We start from the raw sequence: 14508 nt of genomic DNA on the forward strand, positions 1-14508 counted from the left end.
GAATCGGAGTACAACCTTAGAGTCATTAGTAGGTGAAGCGATTGCTTCTACCCATTTAGAAACATAATCCACTGCTACTAAGATGTACTTATTATTAAAAGAACTTGGAAATGGTCCCATAAAGTCTATACCCCATATATCAAATAATTCAACTTCTAAGAAGGTAGTTAGGGGCATTTCATTCTTTCGAGATATATTTCCAGTTCTTTGGCATGCATCACAACTTTTAACATATTCCCGAACATCTCGATACATAGTTGGCCAATAAAACCCTGATTGCCATACCTTTTGTGACAGCCCCACCTCCCCCTAAGGCGAACCAAAGGGTTCGGCGGACCGCCTGCCCAGCTCTCGCCGGGACTCAGTCGTTCCTTAATCAAATCCAAAATACAACCAAAGGGATAACATACAACAATCCAAAACTTAAGTGAAACTTATATATACATTGCTATCTCAAAAGGAAGTACAACCATCAAATGTACAAAGGTTCTCACTTCACCATACAACTAGTCCGTGCCAAGCACTAGGGTGAGAACCATTACAAAAACAAAGAGCTAGACCAAGCTAGTCTATACCAAGCTCTCATCCTTGCGTGCCTTCCCCTGTTAAGGAAAACAAAACTAAAGGGATGAGCTAAAAGCTCAGTAAGGTTCCGAACACATAATTAAATAATCAATCCAATACATTAAACATAGAGCATCAATAATTCAAGAAACATTTACCATGGAAAGCGATATTAACACATACATTAAAAGGATACGGGCTCACAAGGAGCCATAAATTCGTTCGTTTGTTCGTTCTCCTGACATTTCCCCTTATTCCTCCATTCTTTAGAAAATGCATTTTTGAAAGTAAACCCTCGTTTGTTCTTTCGTTTCATTCACCCCCTCCTGGAAATTGGCCAGGCTCCACCAACCTACAAGGTAATACTCGAGTATACCAAACGTTCACCCAGGTCACCAAATCGCCCGACCGAGTCCGCTTCTGGCTCAAGTCGATCAGCAACAAGGGCAAGGGCCCAGTTCAGTCAAAAAGGCTTACATTCATGCGCAACTAGTATTTCAACATTTAATCATTGAAAATTTCATGTTTCATTTAGGTCGAGTGCGGTAAAGTACACGCTCGCCTAGAAAACTCGTTTTGGAAATCCTTGAAAGCACTTAACACATTATCAAACAGGAACACAAGTCATGAAATCAAGAAAAATATAGCAAACATGGAACACTCACCTATTTAAGCAAAATAATGCCCAAAGTATCCTCCTGGATAACACTCTCAATCGCCAAGAAACCCTAATATAGCCAAGAGAAAATATTACAGTTAAACCCCTCCAAAGTTTAAGTGAACCAAAGAAAATCCAAATAACTACTAGTACAAAGTATAAGTATAGTTTTGGAAGTGAAAAAAGTACATTTAAACCAAAGACTATGAGTAAAATATTTGTAAAACTTATGCTTGCTCGTAAAACTTTGAAATCTCCATTTAAGTCGAAGTGACAAAGAAAACGTACTCCGAGCAGTCATTATTTTATTTCTCAAGGGTATAAATTCGGCCAAGTCCTTACTCAAGTTGCAAGTATAGTTCTCGAGTTCTCGAGCGTAAATTTGGGCAGCATGCCCTTTGTGTTTTCCTATTTCCAGCCATTTATGGCTTCATTATTTTTCTCATCAACCCAAAGGTATACACACAACAATCCAAGTTCAATAGCCATTCAATAGGCTTAAGACAATACAAGGACATAAATCAACTAATAACAAATGCGGAAATGAAGTTTACAAAAGATAGATTTGACGGGTTTTTGCGGAAAGAACACATCTGAGGCTACGCTTATCAGATTGGTGTACAACTTATACCGTTTCAAAGCTAAGACGAAGGTCTACAACTTTCATGAAGGTCACTTAGTCAAATTGCCAGTGTAACCTGGTCAAATTCCCAATTTACAGAGCCAACGTCCAACTATACGGCTAATTAACCGTACTGCACTAGAATGGTCATATCTCAGGCTACCAAGGTCCGTTTAAGGTGTTCTTGTAGGTGTTGAAAAGATAAGACAGAGTACTAAAACTTTCATGTTTTGGTAAATGGATAAATTAGCACGGATCCTAGTGAATAAACATGATAAACTGGATGAACTGACTAAAACGGGACACTGGAAACATCCTAAAATAGTGATGGTATTTTGGTCTTTTCACAAGATACGTTACTCCGATTGAGCTGATATTTTGTAGGAACCTATAAAATACCATTCTATACAACTTTCATGTTTTATGCCAAGCCTAATTCAGCCTCTAACATGGTGAAATAAAACCGGACAGAATAGAGCTGAAATTTTCCAGAAATCTGGAATTTTGGGATTCAATGCTACCTTTCTTGATTTCTTGCTCCAATAATCACCACAACCACTTATATAAGCTTAAATACAACATATATCATCCATATAGCAAGGATAGGCAGCAAATTCCTCAAACCCTAACTCACATAAATCACCTTTAAATCATCATAACAACTTGTATCACCACTAATCCAACCAAAACAAGTATTATATAACAACTTAAACCAAAATAAAAGAATCAAAGCCATGGTTTAGCCTTATACCTCAACAAATGAAGCTTGCAAGAGTAATACTTCACCTCCTCTTGGAATTTTTGTTTCCCCTAGCTTCCCAAGGTCACAACTCACACTTTAATCGGTTTAGAATTTTGGTTCCTCACTTGGATGGTGCAAATCAAGATGAAATGGTGAAATTCTTGCTCTCTCTTTCTCTCTCTATTGTCCAGGCCAAACCAGAAGAAAATCAGGAAGAATGAAGCTAAATGGAAGATAAAAAGGCAAGACAATTGGTTTGGTCAAAGAGCCATAGGTGTGTGACACTTGTCACCACCAAAGCCTTCCAAATTTCTCTTTCTTTTTCCTTGCATTTTGGGCCACATATTTTGGTCACATGGCTGAGGATGAGGGGGGATATTTTGTAAAAATATCAAGGGTATGTGGTAGTAAAAAAGTGGTGATCAAGTTGTGGGTTCAATCGGTAGTGATCGATACCCGTCGGTTCGCACCGTTTTTTCTTAAATCACGCGTATTAGGGCTTCTACTTCCTATTCACTAACCTTTTATCATTGCTTCTAATCACATATTATTTCTCACCTAAAAGTCACTCTTAAACACCAAATTTGATCCTTACTCCATACCGAAGAATCACCCTTCGGAAAAACGTGAAAACCCTAACTTGCTCCAACTTGGAAACGAAAAGTGAAACCCTACTTTCTAGGTTCATTTGCACTTATTGTGGAATGATTGGGTAGTAAGGCTATAATAAATAAATAATTTCCAAATAAAGGGTATTTTTAAGAAAAACGTGAGGAATTTTACAATTCCAGTGATTAAAATTAGGGTTTCAATTAAAATATGAGGGATTTAAGAAAACCGGTTGGTCACAAGTAAATTAGGGTTTTTGATTAAAATTTTAGGGTTTCTAGTCTTTTTAAAACAAAATAAGGTTTTAAATCAAACCCAAAGAAATACACTTTAGTATTTTCTTTACAAACAACCTCCTAATTTTCGGGGTATCACACCTTTGCCACAGTCTTTGAAGTGCTAAAATGACCACCTGTTTCAAGGTTATGACAATGATATAAAATATTATGTACCTCATTTTCGGGAATACATCTACGCACCATACCATCGGCACAATGTTTATACAGCAATGGTTCCTCCCAAAAGTAACTTTTGACATCATGTAAGAATTTCTTCTTTTGATGGTAATTAAATCCCCTTGGAATCTCTCCACTTACCAAAAAATTAGCAATATCAGCATACCATGGAGAATTGATAATTGCTAGGACAAACTCATCCGGGAAATTCTCTTGAATAGGAACTTGATCCTTGACTGGAATATATTCTAGGCGTGATAGATGATCCACTACTAGATTCTCCGTTCCCTTTTTATCTTTTATCTCCACATCAAATTTCTGCAATAAAAGAATCCACCGAATTAGTCTAGGTTTTACATCTTTTTTATGTAGCAAATATTTAAGAGCCGCATGGTCCGTATATATAATAACTTTAGATCCTACTAAATAAGATCTAAATTTATCCAAAGCAAATATCACTGCCAATAGCTCTTTTTCTGTAGTTGCATAATTGAGTTGTGCCTCATTTAGCAACTTGCTAGCATAGTAAATGACGTGCAACCGTCCTTCTTTCTTTTGTCCCAAAACTGCTCCAACCGTATAATCACTTGCATCACACATCAATTTAAATGGTAGTGACCAATCGGGCGAAGTTATAATTGGGGCCGAAATCAATTCCTTCATCAACCTTTCAAATGCAACCAAACAATTGTCATCAAATTGAAAAGGGGTATCTTTACATAATAAATCACATAATGGCTTTACTATTTTAGAAAAATCTTTGATAAAACGTCTATAAAAACCAGCATGTCCTAAAAAACTCCTTATCCCCTTGACATTGCTTGCGGGTGGCAATTTTTCGATGACTTCTATTTTGGCTTGATCCACCTCAATTCCCTTGGAGGAAATCTTGTGTCCTAAGACAATTCCTTCTTTTACCATAAAATGGCATTTCTCCCAATTCAGTACAAGATTTGTTTCCTCGTATCTCTGCAAAATCAATTCCAAATTATGAAGACAATGGTCAAAAGATGAACCATACACAGAAAAATCATCCATAAATATCTCCATAATTTTCTCAATATAATCTGAAAATATAGCCATCATGCATCGTTGAAAAGTTGCAGGAGCATTGCATAAACAAAATGGCATTCTTCTAAAGGCAAAAGTGCCATAAGGACATGTAAATGTGGTCTTCTCTTGATCCTCTGGAGCTATAGCTATTTGATTATATCCTGAAAAACCATCAAGAAAACAGTAAAATTCATATCCAGCTATTCGCTCCAATAATTGATCAAGAAATGGTAGGGGAAAATGATCTTTTCTTGTTACCGTATTTAACTTACGATAATCAATACATACTCTCCACCCTACCACAAGTCTAGATGGAATCAATTCATCATTTTTACCCACGATTGTAGTTATTCCACCTTTCTTTGGTACCACATGAATTGGACTAATCCAAACACTATCGGAGATGGGAAAAACTATACCTGCGTCAAGCCACTTAAGAATTTCATTTCTTACCACCTCTTTCATGTTTGGATTGAGTTTTCTTTGTGTTTCCACCACTGGTTTGCAACCATCCTCCAATAAAATTCGATGCATGCATATAAAAGGACTTTACTTTTAATGTCTGAAATTGTCCATCCAATTGCCTTCTTATACCTTCTTAGAACTCTTAACAACTTTGCACACTGCTCATCATCAAGGTCATCACTAACAATTACAGGTAAAGTGCTATTTTCTCCAAGAAATTCATACCTTAGATGAGTTGGAAGTGGCTTGAGCTCTAACTTTGGAGGGTCAATTTCTGAAGGTGGTGAAAGCCCTTTTCCTTGGCCAAGACTTTCATACAAATTACCTCTTTTATAAGGTACTTGAAAATCCAGATACTTGGCCCATTCTTCAATCTCTTCACAAACATCTTCTTGCTTACCTAAACTCATTAAACAATACTCAAGAGGATCTAAGTCAAAGTTAACTTGACTCATCTCTTGGGTTAGTTTATCAATTGTGCCAATAGAATAAGCATGATCGGTAAAAGAAGGGTATTTTTCCATTTCATTCAAATTAAATTCTACCTCTTCTTCATCTACTTGAAACTTAAGCTTGTCATTTTTGACATCAATAATAGTACCTGCAGTAGCTAGAAATGGTCTACCTAGAATAATTGGCGTAGATATATCTTCTTCCATGTCTAACACCACAAAATCCACTGGAATGATAAATTTTTGAACTTTTATCAATACATTCTCCAACACTCCCAATGGATATCTAATAGACCGATCCGCTAGTTGCAAAGTAATATTAGTGCGTTTAAGCTCATGCAAACCCAATTGTCTAGCCACCGTTAAAGGTATTAATGATACACTAGCACCAAGATCACACAATGCCTTAGAAAAATCAACGTTACCTATGGTGCAAGGTATAGAAAAACTCCCCGGATCCTTCAACTTCGGTGGTAGCTTATTTTGAATAATTGCACTACATTCCTCCGTTAATGCTATTGTTTCGCAGTCTTCCAACTTTCTTTTTCTAGTCATGATTTCCTTGAGAAATTTTGCATAAGACGGAATCTGCAAAATAGCATCGGCAAAAGGAATGTTAATGTGCAATTGTTTGAAAAGTTTAACAAAATTTTCAAAATCTTTATCAAACTTATTTTGCTTTAATCTTTGTGGAAATGGAACCGCAGGAGGTATTGGAATGGTAGTGGAAGATGATGGTTGCTTTTCTCTTGGATTCTCCCGACTATTTTCCTCCACAATCGCCTCTTGGTTCCTCTGCTTTTCTTCTTGTTTTTCATTCTCATCTTTCTCAATTTCCACCTTTGGAGGATCTTCTAATTGTTTACCACTGCGAAGAGTAATGGCTTTGACATGCTCCTTAGGATTAACCTCCGTTTTGCTAGGTAATTCTCCTTGATTTCGATTATTCAAAGAACTAGCAATTTGATCAATTTGGACCTCTACATTCTTGTACATTGTAGTGAGTTGATCCAGTCTCCCTTCTACTCGTTCAAATCTGTCCGAGGTAACCTTAGCAAGCTTTTCCACCGCCATCTCCCAACCAGGTTTAGTTTCAGTTTGTGGTTGCCTTGATTGGAACCCCGGTGGATTGGTTAGCCTTGGTTGATTTCCTTGGTCCTTCCATCCAAAGTTTGGATGATTTCTCCACCCTGGATTGTAAGTATTCGAGTAGGGGTTATTTTGAACATTACGATTGTAATTATTGACGAATTGTACCTGCTCAAAATCAACACACTCATTAGTATCATGTTCACCTCCACATATAGAACAACACGCTACATGTGCATTAGATGAACTTGGACCAACTCCACCTTGTCTACTTAGCAACTTCATCACATTATTCATTTGAGCACTCAGCATATTGAGAGTGTCCATTTCTATCATACCTGCGTGACGTCTTGTATTACCTCTCTCATTGGCCCATTGGTAGTTATTTGCAGCCATTTCTTCTATCAAATTCTGAGCTTCTTGGGGTGATTTACCCATTAAAGCTCCACCTGCAGCTGCATCGATCATAGTTTTAGTAGAAAAAGCTAAACCATTATAGAAGGTTTGTATGATTAACCACTCCGGCAGTCCATGATGTGGACATTTTCGAAGCAAATCTCTAAACCTTTCCCATGCTTCATATAATGATTCACTTTCTAATTGGCTAAAACTAGTGATATCCATTCTTAGCTTAGCAGTCTTACCTGGTGGAAAATACTTATTCAAGAATGCTCTTGATAAATCATCCCATCCGGTGAAAGTATTAGAAGCATGAGAATGTAGCCAAAGTTTGGCCTTATCTCTCAATGAAAATGAGAACAATCTTAGCCTTATAGCATCATCACTAACTCCATTCATTTTAATTGTATCACAAATTTCCAAAAATGTAGCTAAGTGTGAATTAGGAACTTCTACTGCATTATGTGAGAACCCGTAATTTGCATTTTTTAGGTTTTCGCATTTTTCATGGCTTGTTTTCTGCATTTTCGTGATTAGGAAAAAATTTTAGATATTGTTAAGGAGCAGATATAGTTTTTAGATGATTTTTCTAGTATCGAATAGGTTTTGAGAAATTAAGAGCGTATACTGGATGTGGGACCCACTAGTGCGAAAAGTTCGGAAAAATTCGGCCAACTAGGTTAAGTTTTGAATACTGGAATTAAATTACCGGGTGTTATGAGATATTTAGAGGTTGCCAAGTGGATAGGTGTGAGAGAGACAAAAGTTAGGCAAACCATTAATGCAAGTGACATGTGTCACTTAGAGATTAAATTCTACTTTTGACTTACTATTCATGCTTTTACCATTTTACCAAAATAACTCAAAAATTTGACCAAAAAATTCCCACAAATATCAAGCTCATAGCCGGCCCTCATTAGAGAGAAAAGAAAAGAAAAGCTCTTCCAAAATTTGATCCAAACTTGCTCAATCTTCCACTCCTACCGTTTAATTTTGGTTTTGCTCCACAAAACTCCTCCACTTTGTGACAGCCCCACCTCTCCCTAAGGCGAACCAGAGGGTTCGGCGAGCCGCCTGCCCAGCTCTCGCCGGGACTCAGTCGTTCACTACATTCCTCAAACAGATTACAAGATAAAACTCAAATATTACATCAAATTCTCCAATAATTACATGTCAAAAGCGAAGCGAAAATAATTCTCAACTATACATAAAATGATTTCCAAATCCAAACTGTACAAAACATAGGCCATCCAGACATGTGAATAAGCACAACAAGACCTTCCTTCGCTTTGAGCCCTGTGGAGGGGAATAAAATATTTTTGGGGTGAGCTAGAAGCTCAGCGAGTAACCAGTAAAATCAGAAATCAAATATATTTCACAATAATGCATTTCGATCATTTCGATGATGTCATGATTCAGAGATCAAATGTCCGTTTATTGCTCTCGTGAGCCAGTGAAATCATAGTACTTGAACACCCAACGCTCAAACAGATCATTTAACATTAACATTAACATTAAGAGGGAGCCCCTTTTTGAGCTCCAGATGAACATGAACATAAACAAACGGAGGAGACGTTGGTGTTCAGCACAAGACTCCCCAAGTACTCATTTCAAGCCAAAACATGTCATGAACTCACATGCAAGCACGCATGATATGCAGTCGAGTAAATAATGCAAGAAACACTTCGTAAGTAACTTTGGAAACAGTTTAGGGTCACTTACCTCCATGGCTCAGAAATAATGCAAGAAACACTTCATTGCCTTGCTCAAATCCAAGTCCTAGATCGCAAACTCAATGCAAACAAATCCCTTCAAAGTTCGGACAGCACTTCCCCTGAATTTGCTAACTTTTCCAGCCGTCATGGCTTCATGATTTCCTCATTCCAACCCAAAGGTACACACACAACAACAAATTCATCCAATAGCCATTCAGCAAACTCCAAGTAGTACTAGTACAAGTCAAACTAGGGAAAAGTTTGGAAATGAAAGTTAAGCTCAAAACCAGAAAAAAACAGTTTTGACGTCATTTTGCGGGATGAAGGTGTAAGACCCACCATTTCGAAGCTAAGAGATAGGGGTACAATATTACAGAAGGTCACTCAACCCAGTTTCGAGTGTAACCAGGTCAAAAATGCAAGAAACTATACCAGAATCACAAAAATAGATTCACAGAACGCATTCTAGAGGAAACATCATAACTCAGGCTCTCCAAATCCAAATCCAGAAATTCCAAAACCAGCTGAAATATAAGAAACAGGGTTAAATTTCATCAGAAGACCTCAACAACCAATTCGGAAGCAATTCTAGCCAAAACAACCAATTACAGTCGCAAATCCCAATTTCGGGTAAAACCAGAATAGCAATAGTAATTTCGACTTTTCTCACTCTACGCTACTCTGATTGACCTGAAATTTTGTAGGCACCTTTATAATGTCATTCCCTACAACTTTCATGTTTTGAGCTAAGGCCAATTCAGCCTCTATCTAGGACCAAAAATTTCGGATAGAATGAAGAACCAAGAACCCTAATTTTCCAGATTTCTTCCAAAACAGAATTTACTTGCAATCTTCCACTTTTTCCACCTTCTAGAATCATTAAACATCATTTCCAATCATCATACATAACCACATAATCATACTCATATTAGAACAGAAAAATCCCCAAAAATAATAAAAGTTCATCAATTCAACCACAACTCAAGATATAATCCATCAAACCATCTCTTTAGACATCACAAGTCTCTAATTTAGCATAATCAAGAACAAAGAAAGGATGGCTAGACATGATACCTTCAAATATCAAGAAAGGTGATGACTTAGGGATTTTTCTTCCAAAACAACTCCACCAAGAGCTTCAATCTTCCTTAGCTAGCAAGTTTTATGGAGTGATTTGCAATTTAATCGGTTGGAACTCAAGATTTGGACAAGAAATTAAAGTGCAAGATGATGGATTTTCTCTCTCTTTTTCTCTCAAAATTTCGTCCAAGACAAGCTAAAATGGAGAGAAATTGGGTCCAAATTGGTTTTAGTAAAGTTAGAAAAGTCTTGGTCAAAAGTCAAGGTCCAATGGTTTTGTGACAAATGGTCCTTTAGGATTTTATTCTTATCTTTTTGTCTCTCCAATACAAATATCTTAACACATTGTAAAATAATATCACTTAATACAAAATTCCAACAAGTTGTCAAAAATATAATGCATTTACCGCACTAGCGGGTCCCACGTCCAAAATACGCTTTTAATTTCTCAAAAACTAACCGATACTAGAAAAATCATTTTAAAATTATCTTTGCTCATAAACTTTATCTGGGGAATTTTTCTAACAAAGAAAATGTAGAAAACGCGGGCGATTAAATAAAATAAACCCTAGAAAATTAGAAAATTTCCGGGTTCTCACTCTTATTCTTTCGGGGCGTCACATACTTGGTGATTTTAAAGTGATTGGTGAAGTTGTTTGAAAAGCTAAGGTGACCAATAGCTCTCTCTCCCTTGTTTTAAAGGTAAGTTGTGAAGAACCACCCTCCTCCTTTAATTGATGCTTAAATCATGCTTAGTGGTTGTATGAGATGCAAATTTATGGGTTATTTCTTGATTTGTGGTTGAAATGATGAAGTTTTATTATTTTTGGGGATTTTTCTGTTTTAATATAAGCATGATTGTGTGGCTATCTATGATGATTGGAAATGGTCTATATTGACTCTAGGAGGTGGGAAAAGTGATTAATTGCAACCAATTTCTGTTTTGGAAGAAAATTGAAAAACCTAGGGTTCTTAAGGGAGCATTCTGTCCGAATTTTTAGGTCCTAGATACAGGCCGAATTGGCCATAGATCAAAACATGAAAGTTTTAGGGAATGACATTTTAAAGGTGCCTACAAAATTTCAGGTCAATCGGAGTAGTGTGGAATGAGAAAGGTCGAATTAGTATTGCTGTTCTGGTTTTACCCGAATGTAAGAATTGCGCCTGTAATTGGTTGTTTTGGTCAGGATTGCTTCCGAATTGGTTGTTGAGGTCTTCTTATGAAATGTAACCCTGTTTCTTAGCTTTCAGCTGGTTTTTGAATTTATGGATTTGGACTTGGATACCCTGATTTATGATGTTTCCGCTAGAATGCGTTTTGTGAATCTGTTTTTCCGGTTCTGGTGTAGTTTCTTGCATGTTTGACCTAGTTACCCTCGCAAATGGACTGAGTGGCCTTCTTCAATATTGTAGCCTCTTATGTCCTGAATATATCTGCAAAATTTCCGGTCAAACGGATCTGTGTAGCTCGAGTTATAACCAAAACACTCGCACCTATTTTGTACCCTGAAATTGTGTACGTTTTGAATTTCAGCCTCTGACCGTGCATTTTTCGGTTTTGATCCTGTACGATCTGGGTGTCGACTCCTTCATAAGGAATGTAGATCTTAGTTTTAGCTTCGAAACGGTATAAAGTGCGTCGAATTCCGAATTCCGTAGCTTCCGTTATGACGAAAACAAAATTGATCGTCAGAACTGCCTTTGATCTGGACAGTTCTGACGGGTACTTTGGCACTCAATTTTCGTTCTGTTCTGAATGGATTCAGGTCTTGACCAAAACATCAAAGTTTTACCCTTATGTCTCAGCTTTCCAATGCCTTTGGAATTTTATGATTTCGATTTGTGAGCTGGGAGGTATGGTCCATCCAACATACCCTGTTCGTCACTCTAAAGTGCAAATTTCTTGAACAATTTTCCATACTTTCGACCTATTTCTGTTCAGATCCGGACTTAGGTGTCTTCATGAAAATAGTAGCCCTTCCTCTTAGCTTCGCAACGGTACCTCATGTACCTTCATCCGACATTCCTAGGCTAACTTTTGATCAAAACGGTTTGAGAAGGCAGATTTGACCATTTCCGTTTACCGTTCCGCGCAGGTGCGTGCACCCGTTTTGCCGTTTCCGCTCTTGCATGTGTCGATTTTGCCGTTTTGCTTGTTTTAAGTATGTTAGTAGCCGTTTGTGATATATTGTGACACAATCTTCAATTTCAGACGTTGGTGAGTTAGGTGGAGCCGGTGGGGCCTACTAGCTACTCCTCGCGGCACGAATTTCGTACTTTTGCTCTTTTGTTCGTTGTGTAAGTATTCAGGCCGCTCTTATGTGTTAGTTGCTTATGTGTTTTGATATGTATGAAAAGGGTACCTAGGCGAGGGTGTACTTTATCGCACTCGACCTAAACCCTAATTTACGCACACATTTGTATATGGCATATGTATATGAATCATTTTGGAACTAAACCCCTTGAGCTTGTGGCTCGGGGTGACTTTTGAATAATTTTGTGAAGTTTGTGAGTTTGGGGTTGATCTTCCGACCGAGATGGACTATTCGAGCCGGTCAGGGCTTGGTCGAAGCCAGTCCAACTTAGTCTGAGGTCACCAAGTTTGTGAATCCGGTTCACCGAGAATGTGGACCAAGTTTGTGACCCGAGCTTGTGACTCAAGCTCAAGTTTGTGATTTCGTTCGCCCGGGCAAGTTTGTGAGGTGACTGGCCAGTGAGGGTGATAAGGTGTTCGGTGGGTGTACAAGTGAAGTTTCTACGGACCTTATTTATGGTCGACGGAGTGTCAACAGGAGATCACGCATGGCAAATGACTTGGCTTTGGAGCCACCTGTATCCTTATTATGTGATGTTACTTTTCTGCTTTTGCTTTACTCTTACTGTGCAACTGTTGTTACGCGAGATTTACGCTTTTGCCCCTGTTTACTTACTAAGCATATAGCTTACCCCTTTCCTTTTGTTTTCCTTAGCAGGGGCCGACGCGGGGACTTTTGACACATACACTAGTATAGTTAGGTTTGATTGTAACAGTCGGACAGTTAGGATGTTTGTTTTTGTTTTGGTGGTTTGTATAAGAACCCTCCATAGGGTCTACCTTCTGCTGGTTGTTATTCTAATGTATTAGAGTGGTTTGACTCGATACTTTTGAAGATGTAAATAGAACTCTTTTGGTGTTAGATATCTTGTGAATAGTATGCTTGTAGGTTTATTTAATTTTATTGTTTTAAAATTTTGAGTCCCGGCGAGAGCTGGGCAGGCGGCCCGCCGAACCCTTTGGTTCGCCTTAGGGGGAGGTGGGGTCGTCACAGTTGGTATCAGAGCCTGCTTCGCTTGGTCTCTGCGCGGAGTGAGCTTGGGCTGAGTAGTGAATGGGTATGAAGGATTAAGTGCTCGTTCGAGCATAAGCTATGAACCCTGAAGTGTTATAGGTCTTCAATCTTTCTTATGGTATCTAAGAACCATAGATAGGTATGTCGGGCAGGAATTTCGATTTGTAGATGGTTTACTCTGGGGACTGGCCAGCTCGAGATGTGAACTATCTTATTTCGGCTTCTCGTGCCCGAGTACTCCAGAATTGAGGCGATGCAAGCTACTAGGTATTTGAGCCTTGTATTTTGGAAACGAGCCTTGTATTTTGGAAACATGAACAGGCTTTGTCTGACCAGAATGAACACAAGAGATTAATGGACATCTAGTTTGGATAGTAAGTGACGTGAGAGACCAGATGGGCTGATACTGGGACGACTTCACCTTTTCCTTTTGGTTCGTCCGTATGTTACGACTACCTAACGTTAGTATATGTGCTTGTATATGTGCTTGTGTACATGGTTATCTGTCCAACTTGATATGTATTTGTGTACTTGCTTATCTGTCTTTTAATATGGCGTGTTATGTGCGATATGTTACTTGTGTAATTGGTATGATAGATTTTGTTCTTTTAGTCAATTTATTGCATTCATGCATGAAAGTACCCTTTTGGAAAGAAAAGAGAGAAGGGGAAAAAAAAAAAGGGGGACGTAATCGCGGACATGGTCAGAGCAGTGAAACAAAACGAGACCAAGAGTCAAGAGAAGAAAGGGAGGAAACAACAGCTGAACCAAACATGGACCAAGAGTGCCACTTGTATTCAAGACTTTATTATGACCCATTGTTTTGCCGACAGGCTACCATCTGAGGTCCAGCAATTCTGTTAGATGGCACGTTGGGTTGAGATGTATAAGGAAATCGCGGTTCTTCGAGACGAAATAGAAGTCCAAAAGAAACTTGTTGCATACTGGGAAGGGCGATGGAAGCACGAGTATTCAGAGAAAATTGAGCTCTTGCAGAAGAACTTAGAGCTAAAAAGGAAATACGAAGGGATTTTCGAGGAGGCCCTTGAAAATGCCCAACGAATCGAGAAGGCAAAGGCGCTGGTGAAAGCTTCTCAAATAAGAAAAAGGGGTGCAGTGGGTAGCGTGAGTGAGGAACCTAGCGAAGCAATGGCACCTTCTAAAGTACGGAAAGTGAACCAGTTATTCCGGCCGCCATGGACATTGGGGGCGGTAAATGAAAGATTTATCAAAGGAAGCCAAACCGGATAGGGGGAGACTTCTCCGGAAAGCAAAA

General features: G+C 38.4%; 1 non-coding gene across 1 annotated transcript; it reads left to right on the forward strand.

The window, feature by feature from the left end:
• The first annotated feature begins 7235 nt into the window (after positions 1-7235).
• LOC113733579 (small nucleolar RNA R71) lies at positions 7236-7342 on the forward strand. The gene has a single exon (XR_003459083.1). It is a non-coding gene; the product is annotated as a small nucleolar RNA R71 (small nucleolar RNA).
• Positions 7343-14508: the final 7166 nt, after the last annotated feature.

The sequence above is a fragment of the Coffea arabica genome, chromosome 2e (assembly GCF_036785885.1).
Source record: "Coffea arabica cultivar ET-39 chromosome 2e, Coffea Arabica ET-39 HiFi, whole genome shotgun sequence".
Classification (NCBI taxonomy): domain Eukaryota; kingdom Viridiplantae; phylum Streptophyta; class Magnoliopsida; order Gentianales; family Rubiaceae; genus Coffea; species Coffea arabica.